The following is a 25,227-nucleotide window of genomic DNA, read 5'->3' as shown; positions in this document are numbered from 1 at the left end:
TATTCTTTGAAGGCCAATTACTTTACTAAGTAAAAATAAGACTGTCCATTACACTGGAAGATAAAAAAATTTGCAACTGTTACCTTCATATATGGTCTTGTTTCAGTTTGTCGTAGAGTCCAGGGAGAAGCCTTCTGTGACAGCATTTTGCTTTCATAGTATCAGTCAGCTGTTACCTGAATGTCTGTTTGCTTTTAGGTTACACGACTTCTACCCTCCTCTATCTTAAAGCTCTGATTTTATTGCTCTTATTGACCAAATGCCAAAGAGTAAATTTATCCCCATTAGAATGTATGCCAAGAGCACGAACATAACTTTTACAAGCTCAAAATACATTTTTATGTTTAACTAACCAAGTGGAGAAACAATAGCTTGTCACTATTCTTCCATCCTTGGTCTCTCTCATCCGTAGTTTATTAGCAAACTTTCCCATGCAGATGTCTCCTTGGTGGAGATTATAAATCATACCCTTGGACACCTCACAGCTAGACAGACTCACTGACTACGTGGATGGTTTATGGCTTCAGACTTTGAGCGGAGTCTGCAAAATAGCCCTTGACAAACATCACCAGGAACTGCTGGCCACACGAACTAGTGCACCACCAAAATGGGAATCTGTCTGTTTTTCTTTCTCGGGGGCATTTAGAGTTATTAGGCAATACAGCCTGTTTCCTTCCTTCCACCCAGGAGGTATTGTGAGCAAACAATGGAAATCCAGCTCTCTATTCATGTTTGAATTTGGCCATTGTGTGTTCTTCTGTGTATTTGTCTTCCTGGCACCAGCAGAGTATAAGATCGCCTGTGTTTCTGTACACGGCGCAGCTCTGGTTACCTGATTGCATGAAAATGTCATGGGCTGAGGCTGCGTCCATCTGTAAGGACGTTTTACTTTGTGGATTTTAGCCATTTTTCTTTTAAGTTGCCAAGCATTGCTCTCTCTTTGTTCACATGCTTAATTGTTAGTTCAGAAAAAATATTTTGAGCCTCCTAACACTCAGGTTGGGTATCCAGCTATGCATTTGCAGCAGTTTTTGAGTACAGCCTGGACAACTAATGCATGACGTCCTTCAGTACAGAAAGTCCATCAGGGAAAAAATACATGTATTTATTGTAACTTTTAGACATACAGAAAGGAGTTCAATAAATGGACTTAGTGCTTACTCAAAATTTAAGAATCCATTAGGAAGTTCAGTTTTACTATGTCAGTGCGATACATTTCAGACCGTAATCATACCCTTTCCAAATCCCATTTAAAGTAAATCATTTATTTTTTCTACTTTTCCCACAAGTGCCTTAATGTAGAATTTGGATACCTTTCAGAAGAGACCTGTGAGGTAATGCATTGGAGAGACATAACAGTATTTATAAAGTTTGGAAAAATCTTTTGCTAAATGAATAGGGGAAATAATCTTCAGCTTTGGTAGAATGGATAATACTATTGATACTGATTTTGGTTATTTCCTATGATTTTTACAACAGATGTGGGAAATGAGTTCTCATTATTATTCTTCAGTGGTTTTTTAAGGCTAGTCTGGAATTTTTAAGGGTTTAGGGCAAATTATTATAGTGTTCAAAACATTTGTATTGCTCTCATTTTTCTAATATTGCCTTTTTCCTTGGTAAGATCACATGAACTTTAATTAAACAGAAAACAAAAATGCCCAACCACTATCCTTGTTTTACATATTATTTTAGAACTCATGGAATATAAAAAATAGAAACATTCACAGTCACATTCTCTGCTTACCTACTGCAAAGTTCAGGGTAGAAGCCCAAGTTTCCTTGTATCAGAAACGGGCATCAATCTCAAATAAAAGAGAAGGTACCTCTGGTCTCCCTGACTCATTCAGTTCCTGGGCTGCTGTCACTGAAGGCAGAAACTGCAATATGAACACCTGTCCATGAGGAACTGGACTAGAGATAACCAGCTCATTTCGCACGGACCATTGTCCAGCCATCAGATGGTAATTACTTTTAGTCCCCATCAGCCTCTCCTGGATCCCAGCCAGCGGGTTGTGGGTGGAAGGGTCTGTATCACATTTCCATTCATCTGAGCCATCCAGCTTCCTTCTTGCTTGTTTTCAATTACACTGACATGGTGGCTTTGGCACATACTAAGTAAATAGCAACGTATTCAAAAGAAAGGTCTGAAAGCCAATATCTGAAATATACTCTCGAGGTTTCAATGAGCACAATAAAATTGGCACAGAAATTCTGGCGTTCTGACCCAAAGTCATAAAATACAATTAATTAAGTCAATTGTAGTGTATTTGTGGAATATTTCACGAAAGCCAGATGCAGAAAATGAAAGTCTAAAAAGCAATGCAAATGTTAGAGTTTCCCTCAAAGTAAATAATTAGTAAATTAACTAAATGTTTTGTTTTGTTTCATTTTTTGAGACTGGGTCTCATTATGTAGTTCAGGGTGGCCTTGAACCTGTGGCAATCCTGCTGCTTCAGCCTCCCGAGTGCTGGGATTACAGCCACGCCCTGCAAATTAAATTGGTGATTGGATCAGAAGAGTAAGGGACTGGAACCATCATTGAAAGATTTTTCATTTTACTTTTAAATTCCTACCTGGGTGTGGGTAGGTGGGAAATCTCCAGACAATCTTGATATCCTGGAACATTCCAAAATTACTTTTAAGATGATTTCACTAATTCCATTGTTTTCTCTTCCTCTTGGTCCTTCAACATACAACCACTCATCCTTCCCAATTACTTCCTTAGATTTTCCACATGGATATTAACAACTGATAACTTTGTTGTACAGCAGAAATGACCAAAAATGAAATAATTACTTTTTTGTGGCATAACCCTTATGTTAAATTAAACATGGTTGTCACATCTGATTTTCTTCTCTTTGTTTTCCTTGTGAAGAAACTTTCTCTCTCCCCATCTTTGGAAACTTGGTCCTCTTGAGTTTATCCTCTTTTCTTTACAAACCTTCCTCCAAGCCCATCTCCTTTTATCTTCTCTTCTTTTACCCACAGCAAATTGAAAGAGACTAAATTTTAAAATACCAAGTACACAATAGTGTCGCTATTGCTTTTGTTTTGTTTTACCACACCAGAAAAGCATTTTCTCTGAGATGTTATGAATTGTTTGTCTTTGTAAAGTCTTTTGAGAAAGTTAATTAAATATTCTAGTGAACATTTATTAAAGCTTAATGTACAAGTTCTCCGCTAGGCACAAACCAAAGACATTTATGGCACCAACTGTGTTTCCAAAGAGTTGAAAGTCAAGAGACAAGGACATATACTTTCTTTATATTTACAAAGGGAGAATAAGTAAATTACAGTGTCCTTAAATATCATAGGTGCTATATCAGAATTTTCTAAACAGCATAGAAGACAGCTGTAGAGAGGGAGAATTAGTTCTTGGAGGACTATTAAAAATATCGTTCAAAGTGGGGACATTTGAGCTGGCTACTGGGGGCAATGAAGGAGTCACAAAGTAAACTGAAAGAGCAGAAGACCACAGATGTGAAGTTGCCGAGAGGGACCTGGTGGTGCGTTGATGTGAAGGACAGCACAGCAGCAGGAAGACTAGAGAGGTGATAAAGGGCCTGGACACTTAGACTTCTTCCAGCAGCCAGTGGCGAGTCAGTAAGGAACTTCACAGTGGAGGGTCCTCCAGGTGCAGGTGAAGGGTCTGGGAGACACACCTGCAGCGGTCTAGGGAACAAGTCACAGGAGACTGAACTAGAGCTGTGACAAGGGCACTGGAAGGCAGAAGAAGGAGGGACAGTAGAGAAGTGGAAATGGCCGCTGATTAGAGGCCATTAAATCGAAGGTAAATATCAGTGCTTTTCACTGTTTCTGTGTATAGAACCCAGGCAGAGGTGCTGCCGACGCGGACGGCCTGTCAGGGGCTGCCCTGTGGAACCATCCAGAAGGTGGGAGTCAGAAAGCTGGGATGTGAGCCTGGCTTCTCCGTTCTCCAGCTTGCTAGGCTCTCAGCCTCCATTTTTATATCTGCAAGATGGGAAAGTAATGAAATTTACTTTACACAACATCTGGCCCATCATAAGTGTTAGGTAAATGTTACTGTTTCCTTCTAAAAACTCTTTAAAAGTGGACCAAAGGACACCTCTTTCAGAACTGCACGCCGTAGAGCTGAGCCCTAGAGTGCTAGGCAATAACGGAAGCAGCAACGGGCAGAGTTGCCAAGCACAGTTCAACACCAGGTGGCTATTCAGAGCTCATACATCAGCAAGCCCATGAGGTCATGCGTAACAAACAGTCTCTGCGCTCTTTGGTTATAACCACAAACCAAAGGAAAGCCCGCACATAGGCGCAGGGTGAAAAACAGCTGGGAACTACACAAGACTCTTCATTCTCACCTGCACAAAAGACTCACACCCAGTGTACCATCTTCAACCACGAGCAAGATTCTCAGCAGACACCCTTGTGTAGACCATAACAAATTTTAATCTAGTCAACTGTTTTGAATGACATTTTTACTTTAAAAATAAAGATCCTAAAAAAAAAAAATGCAGATCCTACTTTAACTTAGAGTGCACATTAATTGGGTATGGGAATTAACGCCCAGTAAATACTAAGTTATTTAGAAGAGCTATTGTTTACAAACTTCTACTTGCATTTTTAAACATATTCAGCTTTCATGATATGTATCAATTAAATAAATAGAAGTTGATCAGTCAATTAAAATGGAAGTATAAAAGCATTTTGTGCTTCTGTTCGTACTTATTAGGAATGAGTTAAATAGCCTTCCTAAAGCTATAACCTATGTTCCAGCTGTATGATTAACTAACCAACAAATGCTTATTGAATTTGCTGTACAAAATGCTGTCACTAAGGATACAAAAGTGTGAAGATGTGATTAGAGCTCATGTGGAGTCTTTGAAAATGTAAAACTGTCATCTATGAAGTGATGGTAATTTGAGCCAAAGGTGGTGCATGCTAAGTGCTGACTGATGATGTTAGTAAAAGATGCTACAGGAATTCAAGAAAGAGAGTGCTAGCTAAGGGTCATGTGATCAAAACGCTTTATGAAGATGACTATCCTGGACCATAAACAAAGATAAGCAGCTGCTATATATTTGAGAAAAGAAAAACAAATAGTAAATTTTGCAGCATTTCTTATTCTGTTTTTTTTCATTTTGTTTTGTTTTGTTTTGTTTTGTTACTGGGAATCAAACTCAGGACCTTGCGCCTGCCTGGCAGGTGTGGTGCCACTGAGCTGTATCCCCAGCCCTCCCCCTATTTTAAATAGCTGCTCATGACTACAATGTCAATAGAAAATAGGGATTTTTCAGCTCCATTATTATCTTTAGGACCACCATTATATATGTGGTCGCTTGTTGACAGAAATGCCATGTGACTGCACTTAAATACTGCATGATCTTAGTTATAAGTGGGATTTTTTAAGTCACATGTAGAGTCAGCAGAGTGGCAGTTATCAGGAGCTGGGAGGATGGTGTCGTGGAGGAAATGGGAAGGTGTCGGTCAAACGTGTAAAACTCTCAGTTGTAATATGACTGAGTTCTGGGGACCGAAGGCACAGCCTTCTGACTGCACTTAGTGATACAGTGCTGCACACTTGCAATGCTCTATGTTCGGCATTCTCACTACACAAGCACACAGAATGATAATCACGTAGCTGATGATGGCTATGCTAACTAACTTGATCATGTTAATAATTTTAAAATGTATATGTCTTTCTAGCCAGGCCTGGTGGTACACACCTGTAATCCCAGCACTCAGGAGGCTGAGGCAGGAAGATCATTGTGAGCTCGAGACCAGCCTGGGCTACAAAGTGAGCTCAAGGCCAGCCTGAACTGCATAGTGAGACCCTGTCTCAAAAAGATAGAAAAAAAAAAGTATACGTATTTCCAATCATCACATTGTATACTTTAAATAGTTTTATTTTTATTTGTCAATTATACATTATTAAAGATGGGGGGGAACAATGATCAGGCCAGGTGTGGTGGCACACACCTATAGTCCCAGCACCTGGGAGGCTGGGGCAGGAGGATGGCTGTGAATTCAAGGCCTGCCTGAACTGCATAGAAAAACTTTGTCTCAAAAAGACAAAAAAAAAAAAGAGAAAAAAATCACATTAAGTGACTAGAAGAGGAAATAGAGAATTTTGTTTTTCAATTTTATAATTTTCTGCGTGGTTCTTTTAAAAATAACCCTGTGCATATTTTTGTATTATATGCTTCACACATGTGTATGTGTGTGTGAAGGGGGGCCTGGAGATCGAACCCAGGAATTTATACGTGTGTGGCAAGAACTCTACCACTGAGCCACATCCTCAACCTGTATTATACGCATGTATATCATATAAAATAACTTACAAAGAAGGAAATTATACTGCAGAAGCAGCCAAAGCTTGTGCTTACACAAAATTCATGAATTTAAATATACTGGGATTAAATGCCAAAAACTCAATAACCAAACACACTTCAAAAGGAGAAAAGCAAATAAATTAAAAGAACATAAAGAAGAGTTGGGGCTATACTCAGTGGTAGAACTTGTCTAACAAAGCCCTGGGGTCAAGCCCCAATACCATAAAAATAAAGAAGTGAAAATAAAGAGAACAGAATATGAAATGGAAGCATGCATATAATAGGGTCAAAAAAGCCAAAAGTAAGTTGTTAGGTTTTCAAAAAAGCCAAAAGTAAGTTGTTAGGGGGATTACTAGGAATTGAACTCAGGACCTTGCACTTGCCAGGCAGGTGCGGTTCCACTGAGCTGTATCTCCAGCCCTCAACAGTAAGTTCTTGAAAAGACTTGTCAGTGTAATAAAACCTAGCAAAAGTGATAAAGGGGGAAAAAAAAAAAGAGAAGTCATAAAAATAAAGGATAGGACCAGGGATGTAGCTCAGTGGCACAGTGCCTGCCTGGCAAGTGTAAAGTCCTGAGTTTGGTTCCCAGTACCGGAGAAAAAAAAAAGAGGACAACACTCCAAATTCTGTACACTGGTAGGTAAGAGACCATGAGCAACTTTACACCAATGAATTTGGAAATATAGACAAAATAGAAAAATTCTTAGAAATAAAACTTAGCCAAACTTCCAGAAAAGAAATAGAAAGTGTGAACAGTCCTACTGCAGAAACAGAATTTATATGTTAAGATCCTCCATAAAGAAAATGTCAGGCTTACACTATACCACTTGAGAGGAAGAAAAAATAAGTGCCCACCAAGTTAAAATCCACAGGAAATTTAAGAGAACCTCCAGAACGCATTTCATGAGCATAGTACAGGGAGGACATTTCATACCAAACACTATCAATCAAGAAATGCATTTCTTAAATGTTGTGTAAAATAGCACACACAGAAATAAAATATCGAAGAATAAATCTAATAAACGTATTGTAAGACCATTATTGAAAAATCTAAAGGCTTAAATAAATGGCTGAACGTAACATGTTCAGCAATTGGAAGACTCAATATTATAGCAACATAGTAACTTCCCATTCCACCTCCCAAGGTAAAAGGACAAAAAGATACAGGGGACACAGGAGACCCTTGTAAAATTTAAGAGACAACACCCAACAGACCTGCTTTCCCCACCCCAAGCTGTTTCTGTCACACACAGTGAGTAGAAGAAAAAATTGGACTTACTACTCCCTGCACTAACAGTTCCTTACATCTGTGACCAGAGCCATCTCTGAACAAACCCAAAACTCTCAAGAGAGCCATTTTCTATGCCAAGGTGCTTCTAGTTATTTTGCTGTTGTTAACTTGAGATTTTCACCAATCAGTAACACTGTCACGGTCACTCCACAGAACAACTGTGCCAAAAGAGTCACCCCCAACCCTGCCCATCCTCACCTCCCTGGTGTTGACGCTTGTAACCCAAGTCAGCTGATAAGAACTCAGGAGAAAACTTCTTTAAGAACGTGTCTGTGAGCAGAGGGAACTTTGGATTCAGCTATCATGGCAGCTTGTGGCTGGAGGTGGGACCTCTCTCCCACCCTGGCCTCTGTTTGTGATACGGGAAGCAGTGAGGAGGCTGTCGATTCCCGGGAAAAGTACTGAAAAGGACGGCAGAGCTGGGAGACATTAGGAGCAGCTCTAATTCAGCTCAGTGTTATCTCAGGCCTGTGAGTCTTTCTAAATTGCCAAACCGAGCATCTCCTAAAGCATCACAAAACCAGCGTCTTTCCCCACCTATAGAACCTGGCATCTGAAGGGTGCGTGATTAAAAGCGTGTGCTACTCACAGAGCTCTTTGAAGAAGTCACATGGCATTGGAAGGCTCCAAACAGTCACTCAAACGTTTCCCTTGTGACATTAGAAGGGTTTCAAAGTTAAGTAAATTGCCCAGTCCATAATTACTTCTGAGAAAGAGAGGCTCTTTTTCCTACATGTACAATTGCTCTGATGAATTAGACTTTTCTGACTCCTCACTGTGCTCCTAATATTATTAGTTGTTTTATAAATGAAAACCAACATTTTTCTCAGAACAATTTTATATGCCCATAGCCCAAAGTGAAAAATAGCAACCTTCTCTTTAATTTTACACACACACACGCTGAAAGTTTTCTTTTGCATTTCATGGTTAAGGGTTTTCCCATCTTTGTTGATTAAGTTATATGGCTAATTACCAACTCACCAGTTCAATTTGGGCAATGTAGACTCATTTTTAACATCAATAAAGGAAGGATAAAATATGCAGTACCTGAAACAGAAAAAAAAAGCATCTGAGGCTTGAGTGGTTAGCAACCCCGGATCGTGACTTTCTCATTCTACGCGTTTACACTTGATAATCTCTGCCAAAGAAAGCATGAGGAGGAGCACATTCGCGTGCGATATGGTACTAATAAAGCAGGCTTATTGTTAGGGTCTTTAAACAAATCACTTCTTCCTTTTTCAAAATGCCAGACATTGCTTCAGTAAGTAATTAACAAACGTATTTTTCAAGATGTAAGGAAACTGCCCCCTTTCTTGTTAAAGGGATAGGACTACATTTCCATGCTACATCCGCGGGAGCTGAACAGGCTGTAATGACACGAAGCGTCCCAATACAAGTAGGAAAATGTACGGACTGAGCCCTGCCCTGGAGAGACTAAAGCAGCTCAAGCCAACCTGATTTGACTTCCAAAGCCAAAGAAAGAGGGCCTTGATTTCAAAAAAGTGTTCTGAAAATCTCCTAAACTGCATGAAACTCTATTTTCTCTGTCTCAGAAGATTAAGTGTTGTGTCAGCTGCTATCACAAAGTAGGATCTCTGCTTCCAAGAAGTCAGGTTATTTCTAGCCTGCTGCCTTTGCTTTGCCATTTGTTAACCCTGAAAGCAAACTTTTTTCCCAAGAATTCTCTTATGAGGACCCCTGTACTCCCGCTGTTCCCGGTAGACTACTGCATTGCTTTATTTACATATTCACCCCACCAACGGCCCCAGCCCAGCCTGGACAGCACCAAGAAGAGGCTACTAAACTGCCTACAGAACACTCAAGATAAAAGCAGTGCAATTTCCCTTTCTGACAAAGTGATTGACTAAATAAAGTGAAGTCCTTCTCTTTCTTCATTTTACATGAAATATTCTGAGTCTTTGTGTGCAAAGCAGAGCAACAAGATTAATTTTTCAACGACCTCCTGTGGGCATGTAGATTAACCTGACCCTTTGTTTTTGTTGCTGTTTGCTTTTTTAAAAGAACAGCTTTTGTTGTGATCATTTGATGTATCCTTTCAAAATGGACAGAAAGTATAACTTGAAAGTATTTGATTTTCATCCAGAAAAGCTAATGTGAGGATTCTCCCCCAAAATCAATGTCTATAATTCAAGCATTGCTATGATTACACAGAAGGCTCCAGTTACACTTTGTGTCTCATAGAACCTCTACCTTAAAGATTGATTAACTTGTCTAGACTCCCTTGTGGACCACGCCGTCCCTCCACCACTGTGGTCCCAGCACCTCACTGGGTTTGGTACTTGACATGAGTACGGGGCCATACATGAACCTAAGCACAAAGTTTACATCGCCAAAGATGAAGCTGAGGATAAGCGCCTAGTAGCAGTCAGGGTTCAGGACTGCACAGGAGAAAGTAACACAGCAGTGCTCTGAAAATATGTTTAAATACAGTTGAATTCAACTGGCATACAAGAACAAAGTTCTCCCTGGCTGAAGATGTCAGTCCAAACTCTCCAGTGGAAAGGAAATAATTATTTGTTCGAGTTGTTTTGAAATACTGAAGTCAAGTAATTGAGAGCCTGAGTATTCTTGCATCACCATTAAATTTAGTTCAAACCTTTGTAACATGTGACATCTTTAAAGAAGAAATAGGACTGGCATAACTAACAAAACATGATCTTGCTAGGACCAAGAGGGCTTCCTTCATGCTCTGAGTGTGTACGGGTCTGTGTGTGTACACGCAGGTATGCACTTTCTCCCTGCGAGGATTTAAAGCTCTCTCGTTGCCATTTTACCAGTAGATGAGGCTGTTTCTCAGTTGAAATAGCAACAAATGATGATGTTATGCTATTTAACAAACAAATCATAGTAAAACCATGTAAATCCCAAGAACAGGGCCAAACGCCGTGGTGTTTCTGCGACACTTAACTGGGATTTGCTCCACGGCTAAATACAAGGCTTCTAAGCCAGTTAAGTGGCTGCTGGGGCTGCTCTGTGCGGATGACATCACCGCTTGGCTCTCTGAACACACCTCTTTGGCTCTAGCTCTTTGGCTTCCTTCCATGTAAACAAGGCCTGATTAATGCTGCAGAAGGGCCGTGAATCACTTACTCCGCTCTCACGTGGGAAGTCCGAATGTCACTTTTTCCTCATCTCCTGTGCAGAGCATCGGGACAGTTCAGGTGGCATCCCTAGCAACCGCGTAGAAACTGCCTCAGTTCCCGGTTGCCAGCTTCACGCCACACTCTCTCCAAGAGCATCGGAGGGATCGCCCACTGGAGGCCCTGTACTTCCATGTGAAGCTGCATTCATGGGCCTGGGCTTTGTGGTCAGATCACATGTAATTACAAGGCCGCCCTTTGATGCAGAAATGAGAAGGATAAAGAGAAGTCCTTGCTGTGTCTCCGAGAATAAATGGGATTTCCCCCATTCAGTCACAGCTGTGCAGGCTTGATCAGAGCCATGGTGAAGGGACATTGTACTGCTGGGGTACCCCTTGCTACCACTTCCACCAGCTGGCAACCCCATTGAACATATCTGATTGCTAAAGAAAGGGAATCCAGGGAAAGCTGAAAGCAGAATCTCTCCCAGCAGGAAGAAGAATGCCGTAGATGGCAATCTTTACAACCCTTCCACAAAAATAGTTTAACTGTTGTAAATAGTCAAGAAATGACTTGGAAGAATTTGATTTGGAAGAGTTAGTGCTGGTGGCTATCTAAGCGTCCCAGGGCCATGTTGGACTTAATTGCAACAGGTGAAATGCTATCCTCCACCACTCTTAAATGGTTAACTAGAGGGTGTGGGTCAGTTATGAGGACTCGGTTGTTGAGTAATAATTGCTCCTTATACATGGCTTGCTTCTCTTTGATGACTAACAGTGTGGCTTCTGAAAGTAGAACAAGGCCAGTGTTTATGTTTTTATATATATATATATATATATATATATATATATATATATATATCCAGGCAAAGTGATAGTTGTTTACTGGTTTTAGTTTCCTCTTAGGTTTGAAAAAGTAGGAAAGTATAAAGCATTCAGAAGAGACTGTCTTCTCTATTCCTCCAGAATTACATCCAAAACTGTCTGAACTCTGCAAGTATGTATCACACATTTCATGAAATTTTTCCAGAAAACCATGTTGTTTTCCATTTTGATAAGCCGGGAAAGGAAGTGGGGCTTTTACCTCAACTGTAAGGTCAATTAAACTAAAATTACTCAAGTCAGTCCAAGGGAGGAAGTGAATTTCCACAGTCAACTTCAGGGTTGATGTCTCTCTAATGAGGTCTACAAAAAGTCAGACTTTAGCATACAGTGCCAAAAGGTAACAAGCAAATGTCCACAAGCTAGCAAATCATTTCAATCCATTCATCTTAAGTCTTTTAAAAACGCCTCAAGATGTTACAGTTCTCATCCAAAGTACACACACACACACACACACACACGCACACTTACACACACTCACACACAGCACAAAGTGTCTAGGAATAAATCATTCAGAGGAAAGATTTAATTGATCCGGTCTGAACATCAACTCAGAGTTCCCAGGCTTTTAATAATTCATAAAAACAGACTTGGAAAACTAAGTCACTAGTCTGGTGAGCTGTAATTTGCTTAGTAATGAATATGTACAGTAACACATACAATGAGAAATGACTATGACCACCACACACCCATGAAAGAGCTAAAGTGGCAGTGTGGAGCCCATGAGACCTGAGCGGAGGCCACAGTCCTACCCTGCAGAGGGCTTGTGCTTCCTTGATGTTTCAGGGAGAGCTCCTGGCCCCAGGCCCTGCCTTGCAGGTAGAGTCTGCAAGATTCCCTGGTGTTGCACAAGACCGCAGGAGCAGTGATACCGCGTTGCATAAGATCTACTTTCATTGCCTCAGCGCAACACAATTAAGGCGATTCCATGGGTGCAACTGACCTCGAAGGTAGAGACTGACCTCAGAGTGGAATGTTGTTTGTAAGATTTAATATTGGCGTGCAAAGTTTCTGCGGCTCAGAAGCTTGAGGAGAATCACTCAGGATCTCGGGCTTTTTCTCTATTGTCAATCTTTAAGGAATCACTAATATAATAAAGAAAAATGTGAAACTAGAAATAAGTGACACAGATTTCATTAGAACATACAAATTTTCATGTCCCTGAGCAGTTGACAGTTAGATAAACATGCCAGCTGCGTGCTATTATAGATTCCATTGCCAGCAATAAGAATGTTTTTTATCTCAATATTTAGCATTCTATCCTTAATCCAAACTTCCATAATGGACTCATGGGCCAGAGAATAAGTTTTATTTCCTCTAACAGATGCTTTCTTTGGAAAATAAAATTAAAGGAAATAAGAATATATTCCATGTTTTATTTGCAGAATTTTGTTCCCTGCTTATTCCAAACATCCTATATAATTTGGTTGAAATTTCAGGAATGTCGTCCGGGTTCTCATCCTTGGGGATCAATTTTGCCATTTGTGACCTTGTTTGTGAATGAACTCTCTAATACTCTCTTATTCTGGGTCAGTAATTCTAAAGTCACAAAAATGTTGTATCAGTCATATTTGGTTAGGCTGCATACAGCACGTTAACAAATAGGAGTTTAACAAAGCACAATTCTATTTTTCTTGAGCATAAAAATAAATCTGAAAGGAGGCTGACCAAGGCTGGTATTATGATGTGCTGGTCCTTACTGCCTTATGCTCCTTCTGTCATTCTGCCTGTTGCTAATATGTTGTCAAACACTCTAAAATGGCTTCCAGGCACCAGCCTTTACATCTGCATTCCAGCCAGAACGAATGAGGAAGAGGAATTTCTGACACTTCCTGCCAAGATTCATTAGCTAGAACTTTGACACACAGCCCTTGGAAAATGTATTCCTTACAGTAGATGACCACATGTGCAGCTAAAATTAAGCATCATGATTTGGGGAAACAAAGAGAAGAAATTTCAAAATAGATAATTGCAATCTTTGTCACCAATGTCAAATACACAGAGGTAATACCCAAGACTTCTATTTTCTTAAAATATTAAAGATACGCTTATTTCAAAGTTAAGATCAGAGTAAATTAGTGTATAAATAATGTAAATATTTAAACAATAAATAACATAGACCTACATATATTAAAAATAGGAATATAAAAATAAATTAGTGTGTAATACAGTGTGGCTGAAATGTATTCTTACTAATCTAATTACTATAGTTAAGGACTTAAATTTGAAGAAAATTCCTTGTTTTGTACTTGTTTTATTTTGAGTCTGAAATAATCCGAAGAGAATGCAAATGTAAAATAAAATGGGAGGCAGTGTTAGTAATGTGAGAGGTACGCTGAGTAGCAAAGGATCGTGGATCTGAGTCTGACTGGAGTCTTGACTTTGGCCCTGAAGCCATTTGCTTACCCAGCTCCTCAGAGCGGGGTTCATTGTCCATTAAATGGAAACACGCATTTGACCCTGAGAGTGTCTTGGATCACCAGGCTAAATCAAGTGGGCCTGGGCCAGTAACACACCCAGGCAACAGACCTTGGGGGCAGAAAGGCAGAAGGCCATGCAAAGCGAGACAGAATAGAAAACTTGAATGGGGTGGGGGGAGTTCCCCAACTGCCCAAGAGGCTCTGCACAGGACTCTGCTGACATTATTGCTGTTGCTAAACTTTCTTTTAAAGCAGAAAAAATTTCGAGTCAACCCCCTTTCCTTTCTAGCAAAGGTCATGGGTGTTAGTGTATGTGCGCTGGAAGTGCTAGCCTAGTGGATTCCCCAGAGAGTACCTTTATTACACTCCCAGCTCAGATTTAAATGATGGCAGGATTGGAGACTACTGCTCACTGGATTAAAACTGAACATATGACTTTGTGTTTCTTTCTGAAAGTTGATGATACTTTGAAGCTCCTATATCAAGACATCAAAGGTGGGTACGTAGTCTGGAATTTGGGAGTGAGGAAAGGCAGGATGTGATGACCAAGCACAACTGCCCCAGAAACCCACCAACCCCTCAGCCTATTTATGCCCCTAGAACCTGGACTGCAATGGACCGGCTGAGTGCGTGTCCCCAAAACATCCCAAGGGAACAGGAGTCCCAGGTCCACTCTGCTATCCCTGTCCTCTGGGTTTATGAGCTTAGTCTCTGCAATCTAATCCTGGTTCTGTCCCTTTCTCTGTATATATCACAAACAAGGACAGCAGAATGTAGGCATCATTTTATGAAAAGACAGCAATATCAACTTCAAAAGGGAAGTTCTGTTTAACATACTTCAGCTGTTCTTTATACCACTTTTGTGTATCTACTCACCAAATGTAGACGAAGCACCTGCTCCTTGCTGGTCTCGGATCTAAGATTAAAGATATAAAATGAATCAGCTGTGTCTCCCCACCCTCAGGCACTCATCGGACTAGAGAAGGGTCTGCAGGGACCAGTTGTAGTAAGCCAGCCACAGAATTTTGACCTCCTTGTCCAGAGAAGAATGACTGGAACATGGACGGCCAAGTAACAATGGTAAGGATGATTCAAAATGCTATTTAAAAGCTTCTGACATTTGGGTCCCACTTTCACTTACCACTTGCACAACTGCTCTCAGCCTTGTTGTCCCCATCTGTGAAATGGCATAATAACAGTCTAGAGTTTCCTTCATTGTTTGAAGTAGGGCAAGAACTCAATATTGGTTGGTCGTGTTTATTATTGTCATTGATAATATCATTGTTGATGTTGTTACTGACATAGTAAGGTACAGAAGGAAAGACCTGTAAATCCAGTGCACTGAAAGGAAAGATGTCGTGTTCCTGATAGCAGAGAAGCATCTCTTTAAGACTGTTTGACAGCATAGAAACGAGCTCCCCAAAAACAGTGAGAAAACTGGCCTGCAAAGATGGTGCCTTCACATCAGCAGAATAACACTGTAAAGAAAGACCATACAGATTTAAAAATCCTTTTTAGCTAAACGTTTCACAAGAAGTTCTGTACTGAGGTAAGAAGAGGAAGAATTTTCTGTGATATTCTCTGGTGCTGTTTTCTGAAGTTCCAACCCACTTGTTTTCTGGAGGGGGGGGTTGCATAAAACTTTGAGAAAGCCATAATCACACCTTTTCAATAGGGATGAATTTCTTAGTTTCCATATTAATCACACTGAGCTAGTGAACATTGCATCATGCACCTTGACTGCAAACAGTCCAAAAAGCAGTGCCAAAGAAAATAATTTCACTCTGAACCCAGTGGGGGGGAATTTCTGCCCTATAGGAAGGAATAGGAAAGGTCTATATTTATAGACAAGCCTATTCAACAACTTGATTTGTCCTAGATTGATGTGCTCCTTCTCATAAGGAAGTCAGCTCTTGCTCTCACAGCTTCTCAGATGGAATGGCTCTTTGTAATGTTAAAAGTATGAGTCAGTATTTTGCCCACAATAGCCACATTTCAGAACTAGCATGTACCTTCTAAGCAGCCAGAAATCAAATAGCCCAGCACCCAAACGTTCAACAGTTACCATCTTTGGAAGCTTAAGGCTTATTATCTCAGGAGTATGAAATAGGTATTTAAATACTTGGAGGTGCAAGAAGCTCTGGAAGTGTTTGTTCCCAGGACTCGGAGAGGTCGCTGCACTTCCCCCTCACCCACCCCAAACTCCCACCAACCACCTGTCCTGGCAAATTTCTGAATTTCAGATTCACAGAAAACTGGTTTTGACAAGAGCGTTGGAAGTGGTGGGATGCTGAGTCATCACCACAGTCCTGGTAGAACAACCTGGAGGCCAGAGCACTGGCTGTGTGGGGGTGGCGGGGTAGGGGTGCACACACCCTGAGCTACCTGCACTTGCAGTGACTCAGAGGCAGAGGAAAACGGTGGCTCGTCAGCTTGTTCTTAAAACATCTGAGTCTTCTGTGTACATAGTCAGACCTCAGACTACCATGGCCACCATTATTAACCACTGAACACATCCCCATTCTGATGCCGTCCCTACTAATGTAACTTGTCCTTTTTATCCTCCTGTCTTTCCTTTTCCTTCTTTGTTTGCTTTTCTTTCTTTCTTTCTTTCTTTCTTTCTTTCTTTCTTTCTTTCTTTCTTTCTTTCTTTTCTTCACTGTGTTTCCTTCCTTTCTATTTTCAAGTACTGGGGATTGAACCCAGGGCTTTCTCAATGAGCTACATTTTCAGCTCTTCCTAAAATTTTGAAACAGGGTCTTGCTAAGTCACTAAATTGCCCAGGCTTGGCTCAAACTTAGCATCTCCCTGCCTCAGCCTACCAGCACCTGTCTCTGTCTTTTCTTTATTGGGCAAGTGCCTTGCGTTAGTACAGAGGATGAAAATGCCTGCTTGGACATGGTTCCTGACCACGAGGTGATTATATTCTCCTGCCGGTGACAGATATTAGTAAAATTATCATGTCAATTTGTATAACACTACAACAGTGACAGAACACAGCAGAGGCAGATGTTGCTATGGAAACCTGGAAAGAAAGCATTGGCTGAGGATGGTGGACAACACTTCCCCAGAGCCTATGATGATCACCTGCAAACTGAAGCCTAATAACAGGAAGAAGGAAGGATGCTGTCAAGCTTAGCAAGGACCACTTTGGAGACTCCAGTCTGGAACACAGTGTGAGAACAAGGCACAGGGGGAAGAGAGTGATCCTAGATGAACTCGGAGAGGCAGGTGCCTGCCATGCGGGGCCCACCAGGAAGCCTGTTCTTTACATGAGAGCAATGGGAATCCATTGTTGTTAAGCAAAGCGGTGTCCTGATCAGAGTTACATTTGGAAATCATTGTTCTGGATCCAAGACAGAAAAGATTAAGAAGGAAAAGGTGGTGAGAAGAATACTAGCTGTGACATGTTCATTTCAGGGGGCTTTGGGGACTTCTTAAGCGCTCCGTGTATGGTTTTGATTGGCTTTTTGATTCTACATCCTTTCACTGAGCATTTACTAAGTACCAGATATTGCATTGGGCTTGTGAATAAAAGCAAACACAATCTCAGGCTGACGAAGGTTAACTTTAAAGAATGTTCCATTTATCCTAATTATATACTTGTAAAATTATTGGACCACAAAAGGGAAGAGTTGAATGGGTTTTCCAGATACAAGATCCCTTTCTGAAGAATGTGCTATGCTCAAAAGGAAAAGAAGACTTTAGGCAACTTAAATAGGGGAAGCAGAGATAAAATTCCGGGCAAGGACTGCAAATATGCCCCTTATGCGCTGTGTTCTCCTCCCAAAGCTGAACCTTGGCAAGTGGAAGGTAAGTGATGGTCCTCAAACTTCTGGGTTTGGCCCACAAGCCCCAAATGGATTTGTCAAATTCAAATCACCACTTCCTTAGGGTATATCCTTCTACCGGATAGGCTTTTAAACTATGTAATGTTTTACCAAAGGAGAGTGCACACTGTCCCCAAAGTTAGATGGTGCTATAAAACCTAGAAAATTAAACTCCAGTGCCTGTCCCAACCCTTCAGTGCGTAAGTTCTGCTCCCTGAAGCCACTTACTTAACATTTTGCAATTCTTTGGCCCTCATTTGCAGTATTTACCTTGACATTCATAAACAATATTTTGTTATTTCTTGGTTTTTCCTTTTTAATTATTTTATGACTTCCTATTCTGAGAAGTTTCTCTCTCACTCTCACTTCAGTTCCCCTCCCCTACACTTCCACTGAAGTCACATTATAATTTTATTTAAATCAGGAATTTATCATTTAATTTATTCTTACTGAAGCAAAATAATTTAAGGTCCAGCTGTACATATACGGCCTTTGCACTTCCTTCCTTATTTAACTTTTTGTATTTCCTAAGATTAATGATTGCATTGTAATTAAGCTGCTTAGTTTTCTATGAACCTACCACTACTTAATTCTACACAGCTCCAAAGAATCTTAAAATTTCTGTCCTGTTCTTCAAGTATGTCTGATAGTTTATGCAATTCATTTTCTCCTGAACACTCCTCTTGGGCACTCAATCTTCCTGACAGAGTCTGATGGTCCCTTGGCTGCCGCCCCCCACTGATATGCTGGCATCTCCATTCACCAGCATTTAGAGGGCTTCCATTTCCTCTCTCTTGGGTTCACCCCTATGATAGAATGGTTCTGGTTCTTAGATCTTCTTGTTGCTTGGTTTCCTTAGTTGCCTTGGGGGAGATCCTCCTCCAGAAGTTCCGTGGAAGGTAGCAGTTTTGAGACCTTGCCTGTGTGAAAAATATGCTTATATCATGTGTACATAAGTTTATAATGTAGCAATTCTCCTCCCATTCACCCCTCATTCTTCCTCACCATGACCACTAATCTTGATACATTGACTTCATTTGCTTAAGAAATGCCCAGCAGATTGGTAAAGCATGCTTTTGGGTATGTTTGGATGGGTCGTGGAGACATGGCCGTAGGTACTAGATATGGTCCTTTTCCCATTTCAGTCTGGCACTGTTAACCTGCTCTGATAAGGAGATTTGCTCTGCTGTCTTTCTTCTATGAAGTTCCTGCCTTGGAGTCTAATTACCATGGACTGGATCTCCTCAAACCGTGAGCTAAATTTAAGATGTGGGTGTTGTGCCTCTACCTCTGTGAACTGCACAGGGTAACTCCAGAAGTGCAAAGAGCCGTGGCACGTACATGCCAATTGAGTAGATAAACTTAATGAATTCATTCAGCAGAAGCCCACTTATAAATACATTACATTTTTCTTTATAGGACCTTCAACAATCCAAAGGTGTTGTTAAGCACTGGATCTCACAAGCTTAAGAGTGTTCATGGACCAACAATGTTGATGCAAAAATTGTTTTGCAAAAGGCAGATTTGGGGTGCAGAATGGCCAAGGACACAGATGCCATCCTAGCAACCCTCTTTCCTCACTGCCCTCTCCCCTTACTACGCGTTCACTCTTCTCCAGTTTTCATCTCTGAATCACCACTTTGTTTTAAATGACTCCAAAGCAGGTGTCCTGAATGAAGGTACCAAGAGGAAAAATGTCGGGGTAAATGAATGCGCAGATGGCCTTAGTATCCCCTGATACAATGGTGACGTTTCTTGGCAATGAAAAGCATGCTGACAAAATTGGAGTGGATGTCATTGCTCACTCTGTTGACAAGAACAACAAAAACGAGATCTCTATTGTGTATTTGTTTATGCCTTGGTCACGGGAATTCTAACCACTGCTTCCTTTGAAAGGCAGAAAATACCTTCTCTGCTTAGACTAATTGCTCATCAGCCCCCAGCATTTGTACTCATTGAACTTTTCTTTGGGGGAGGTGCAGAAATTTGAAACCTGATTTAGCTGACAGTATAGCCATCTCTTCCCTACTGGAACTAGCAATCTCAGGGGCACCGTTTGTCTGATCACCCCAACCTTGTGCTCAGAGGTAAGCCAGGGCCAGGGAGAAATAAGTGTGAGGCCCCTGCAGGACCACACACCCGCAGAGGGAAGCGTCAGGGACCGGCACTCAACTTAGACTTTTCTTTGAGTTATTAACTGTGTTGGTGGCTCCTTCCTGTTAAAAAAATTAATAGCAATAAAATAACATTTGGGTAGAAATGAATGAGTGTCACTTAGAGGTGCCATCAAAGAATCAAGGCTGTGACTAGACAATTTGATGAGCTGCATGCTGTCTGCGTGCAGTCAGTGTTTCCTCCTCGGATTTCCTCTGTCCCTTCAAGCGTGTGAGAGCAATCACGTGAGAATGACCTCATTACATCACTCTGGACCTCTGCAAATACTGTCCTTTCCCCCTGGCATCTCCCCAGTCCTTCCTCCCTCCTCAATAGGCCCTGGGGGGGGGGGGACACCAAGTTACTGGTTGTTTGTGTTTTGTTTTGTTTTGTTTTGTTTTGTTTTGTTTTGTTTTGTTTGTGACACTACAGATTGAACGCAGTGTTTTCGCACTGAGCTGGATCCCCAGGTGCCTAGGGTTAGGCTCAAACTCACAGTCCTCTATTTCAGCCTCCCAGAGTGTTGGGACTGTAGACTGCTTTCATTATTTTATTTTAAAAGCTCTTTGAGTTCCCCAAATCATGTGTCTCCACTCCTTTTCTCTCCCCTCTGCTGAACCCACCCCTCTAGGTTGCTAACCCTCTAGTAGACCACGGACGTCACACCAACACTACAGCTGTAGCAGTTGTGTGTGTGTTTGTTTGTTTGTTTGTTTAGATAAATCAAGTGCCAGATGTTTGGTGGATGGGACATCAAGAGCACGCTAAGTGCCTGCCGAAGCCGGCTCTAGAAACAATCTAACTCCAAGTGAAGGAGAGCTTGCAGTGGAGCCAGGCACAGAGCAAGAGGAGGCATGTGAACACTGCCACTGAGCAATTTCCCCAACCCTGATAACCAAGCTCATGGCTCCACTAGACGGCAGGCTGAAGACCCCTCAAGGGATGTTGCCCAGGTTACAATTCTTGTAAATGCTAAATAAATGACGACTGACGTGTATGTCGAGCTCTATCACCAAAACAAAATTGTTTGCACGCGTGTTTGCCAAGTGTGGCCTGTTCCTACACTTTTTTGCCTATTCAAATGTTGATTGCATGTTCTGCAATGGGTTTTCTTGTGTATGATTTATTTAACCTTTGCAATGAAAAGAAACTATAACTCAAGAGAAGACAAAAATGATGCCTGCCAGGATTACTCTCCTTAAACTGGTTTACTTCTTTTTAAGTCACAAAAGCACAAAGGACCCAGAGTCTCTCATAATGAACATAATATATGATTGCCATAAAAAGTTCACTCTCCTTTCAATTTCAATTTACCTCACTATAAATCAGTGATCCACTTAATCAAATATTCTTCCAGTTTAATTGTTTTATCTTGCTTTTATGTTAAATCTCACTGAGTTACTGCTGGCAGCAGTCTTCACATTATAGAAAAAATGTCAGTGGTTGGCCCATAATTAGTCTAAAACTCAAACATTGGTTCAGAACATTAACCAGATTGGGGGGAACCCTCACAATCTTACTGGACCAGTGAGACAAATCCAAGTTGGGAAGTAAACCAGGATTAGTTGAGCTGGCCATCCATCTGCTGTCAAACTAGAGTGAGGGCCCTGGCTTTCAAACTAACTAGAATTTTCTTTTTTTTTTTTTTTTCTTCATAAATGTCTTTCATTATTATCTTACAGGGCATTTAAAACTGTTTTTGCTTGTCTCTTAAATTCTCCAGGCTGAAACTGTCCGTTTAAGCATTGCAGATGCTTGCCTGAACTAGCCCGACGGTTCCCATGAGAAAATATGTCAGCACAGCGCTCAGTGGAAGGACAGAACGAAACTTCGGGGGCTGTGATGAAGGGCACTTCCTGGGTATTGTAAACGACGAGACACTGTCCCTGGTGGGTAAGCCGGTTCTGTAAACAAGAAAGAAAGAGAAATGAATCCCATGTTATCGATTGATAAACACCTTTCTGACAAGCTCTGTGGGACAGTGTGATGGAATAGGTGCTCTGAACACTGTCCCTGGAGCAGGGTCCCCAGACGTCTCTCACCTGAAGAGAACCCTTCACCATCAAACGAATACCTCATATACATTTTTTAATTAAACTTATAAAAATTTATTAAATAAATTGAGAATAAGGATATAGCCGAACCAGTCTATCTGCTTTTTCCAGTAAATGTAAATATTTCCCAAACAAAGAAGCTGACTTTGGAGTTTTATTTACTGGGGTGTTTTTTCTTAATTTCATAGGCAAGCAGTGAAAATCATCTCAGATATTTACAGGAGAACATAACTTTGTAAAATTATCCATATTTCAATACTGATTGACATCTCTTGACTTGTTTCATATGGCACATAAGCCTATTATACAACTTCAACTATCTGACACAAAATCACAGCATTTCCTAAACAATTTTTCCTAAAATCTGAAAAATTAAAATGTCTTAAAACTCAGCCAGGTAATATAAATTTTATTTTAGGCATAGATGCATGCATTAATCAAAATCAAAGGTACCTTAAAGATATTTTTTAAGTTTAAAAGCAACTATTGTTTAATCAATATCTGAGCTCTGAGAATTGTTCAGAGTATTCTTGAAGAATCACTAAAAACTTACTTAACACTGGACCTTACTTATGTAACTATCTGTAAAATATTGCGATATGTTATAGTGGTGATTGTTTTTATTTTCATACTTATCACATCAGGCATGTTTATAAAATAAGATGTATTCAACACATATAATTATCACAAGGGAGTGAATCTAGGAAAAAGACATGAAAAACATCCCATTAAAGGAAAAGCCTTTATATGGGACATTACTCACATTTCTGCAAATGGAATTTTCTGATTAACTGCCATATATTATATTATTTGAATAACTTTAGGAAAGATTAATTCCTAAGCTCTGTGCCCAGCAATATTTTTTCCTGGCTGAAATTGGGCTTTAAAACAAAACGTCAGCAATGCGAGGCTACGATTCAAGTTACAGGTTGAGAAACTTCGAGTACAAGGCAGTTAAAAGTGATTTAGGAAAGGCAAAATCGTTCTTTCACAAATGTGTATGTTCAACTTGTAAATTGATATATCAAAACCACAGCCGGAATATAGCAATTTGTCTCCCTTTGCTTGCAATGGTGTATTCTGCAGCTGCCTGCCAGATAATATACTGATTGTAACTTTCCTAATTTACAGAGCCTTTAAGGCTAATCTCCTGGGCCAGCCTAAAGGGCTTCTTCATCCATTGAAATGCCAGAATAATTGAAATTGTCTTCAGCAGACAGTCAGGCAATAATGAATATTTTCTGTGCTGATTGCATGCCAAGGTTACACATAGCACTGTGAACAGAAAGGATCCCAAACCAAGCCTCCCGAGGGAGGGGCAGCCACTAACCTTTGGCACGAAGTACAATACTCATGGCTTCTCCCGTTCACAGGCTACCGAAGCCACCCACGCCCACCAAGCTTTTCTGTACCCTGGGAGGCAGCCTGGTTGCCAGGTGAACAATGATCCCAGTGGCTTCCCCAAATCTCCAGAGGCAGACTCAAGGCTGGGAAAGGTTGGGGTATGGATTTTCCAATGGGGAAAGTGGAGAGATGGGCGGGAGGCTACTGTGAGGAGGAGGAGGAGGAAATACACAGCAGCTAATCAAAAGGCACACCAGGGCATTGATGGGCCCTGAGAAGACGCTTGCCTGTCTGCCCGACAACCTTTCCCATACCTCTGAGTGGCCCCTGTGAATGCTGGGAGTGGTGTCCTCATGGACACTCTCCCGCACTGCTTCACAGGAGTCCTAAGGATGTGCTGATTGAAATTAAAGCAATCGGTAGCCACAGTGAATCTGTAAACATTTTGGAAACAGCTAAAGACTGATTTAACCTTCAGCTATGAAAAAGTTTAAAAGGTAAAAGGTGAAGAAGTTTTGCACTGATCTTTAATTTCAGCAACTAATCTGAAATTATTGCTACTCCCATGGTTTGCTTTGGGGGAGGAAATCTGGAAAGAGGAACTCCCCTGGGACACCAGATTAGCAAAAAGTATAGATTAAAAGGAAGGCATTACAATTTACAAGGAAGAAAGAATGCTGGGCTATCTGCATCGCATTATCTGAAGTACTAACTATGTACCAAATATGTGCAGTGCCTGTTAGTTTTCTACGGCTGTTTAATCAATCACCCCAAAATTGAGCAACTTAAAACAGCCATGAATATTTATTATATCATACAATGTCTCAGGCCGGGAATTCAGGAGCAGCTGGCCGGTTCTGGCTCAGATTTGCTCTCCAGGTTTCAGCCAAGCTGTTACAGGCGTCCGAAGGTGGTCTGGGCCAGCAGGCTCCTCCTTCCGGGTGACCCCTGCCAGTTCTGCTGCTGCTTGTGAGCAGGAGGTCCCTGTCGTGCTGCGGGGGCCCCTGTCCAAGGCTGCTTAAAGGTCCTACTGGCACAGCAGGCACCTCTACCCAGAGCAAAGTGTCCAAGAGTGGAGCCATTGTATCTCTTATGCCCAGCCTCAGAAGTCACACACACTTCCGCCACAGGTCCCGGGGACACAAGTGGAAGGACCGCATAAGGACACCAACACGTCACCTTGGGGGCTTCCACAACATGTACGGATCCTCCGGTCTTCTAGGCTCAAAGAACCCACACCACTGCTCTAGTTTTACATCACAGTCTCTCCCATGTTCTCTGTCCTGGGTGGGGGTAGGGAAAGTCTACCTTTACATGTGTTTTTTCTTTCCCAGTTCTGACGCTCAGGGTAGTATTTCCACTATATCCACCCCTGCTAACCTCTAGTGTCCTGGCTGGCTTGCTCCCATACTGTGGTTCTTCTCTATACCACTTCGTCACCTGGGAAGTGTCTCCCATATAGCCCTAGCAGATTCCAAAGTACATATACATTTCATCAGTCCAAACAAACGAGGGAGGAAAGAAGGCAGGGAGGGAGGGACGGAGGGAGGGAGGGACGGAAGGAGGGAGGGATGGACAGATCACCTATACCTATTTAAAATACAATGAAAATAAGGAATTACTTGCACAAATGACAGCAAAGCTGAGAAACCAAGAATATGAGATAACTCCTCTATTCTTAGGTTGGGGAAAACAAGGAAAGGAACAATCTTTCCAAAGGGAGAGACCACCATTCCCAGCAGAAGCTGAAACCTAAATAGATGTGTCCGTGGGAGGGAGCAGGAACCCGGGAGACAAAGGAAGGAGCATACCCGTCTCGTCCTGCCAAGCTCCCCCCT

The 25,227-nt window shown here is 41.3% G+C and overlaps 1 long non-coding RNA gene across 1 annotated transcript in view; it reads left to right on the top strand.

The window, feature by feature from the left end:
- LOC102011553 overlaps positions 1–22,166 on the top strand; it is a 29,064-nt gene extending 6,898 nt beyond the window's left edge. Inside the window, exons 4-5 of the long non-coding RNA XR_260823.2 lie at positions 14,972–15,087; positions 20,710–22,166. This is a non-coding gene — a long non-coding RNA (uncharacterized LOC102011553). The remainder of the gene's footprint in view (positions 1–14,971; positions 15,088–20,709) is intronic.
- The last annotated feature ends 3,061 nt before the right edge of the window (positions 22,167–25,227 follow it).

This window comes from Chinchilla lanigera, unplaced genomic scaffold (assembly GCF_000276665.1).
Source record: "Chinchilla lanigera isolate Chin_1 unplaced genomic scaffold, ChiLan1.0 scaffold00020, whole genome shotgun sequence".
NCBI classification, from domain to species: Eukaryota; Metazoa; Chordata; class Mammalia; order Rodentia; family Chinchillidae; genus Chinchilla; species Chinchilla lanigera.
Note: the sequence above shows the minus strand (reverse complement) of the source record. Positions and strands in the feature narration are given on the sequence as shown.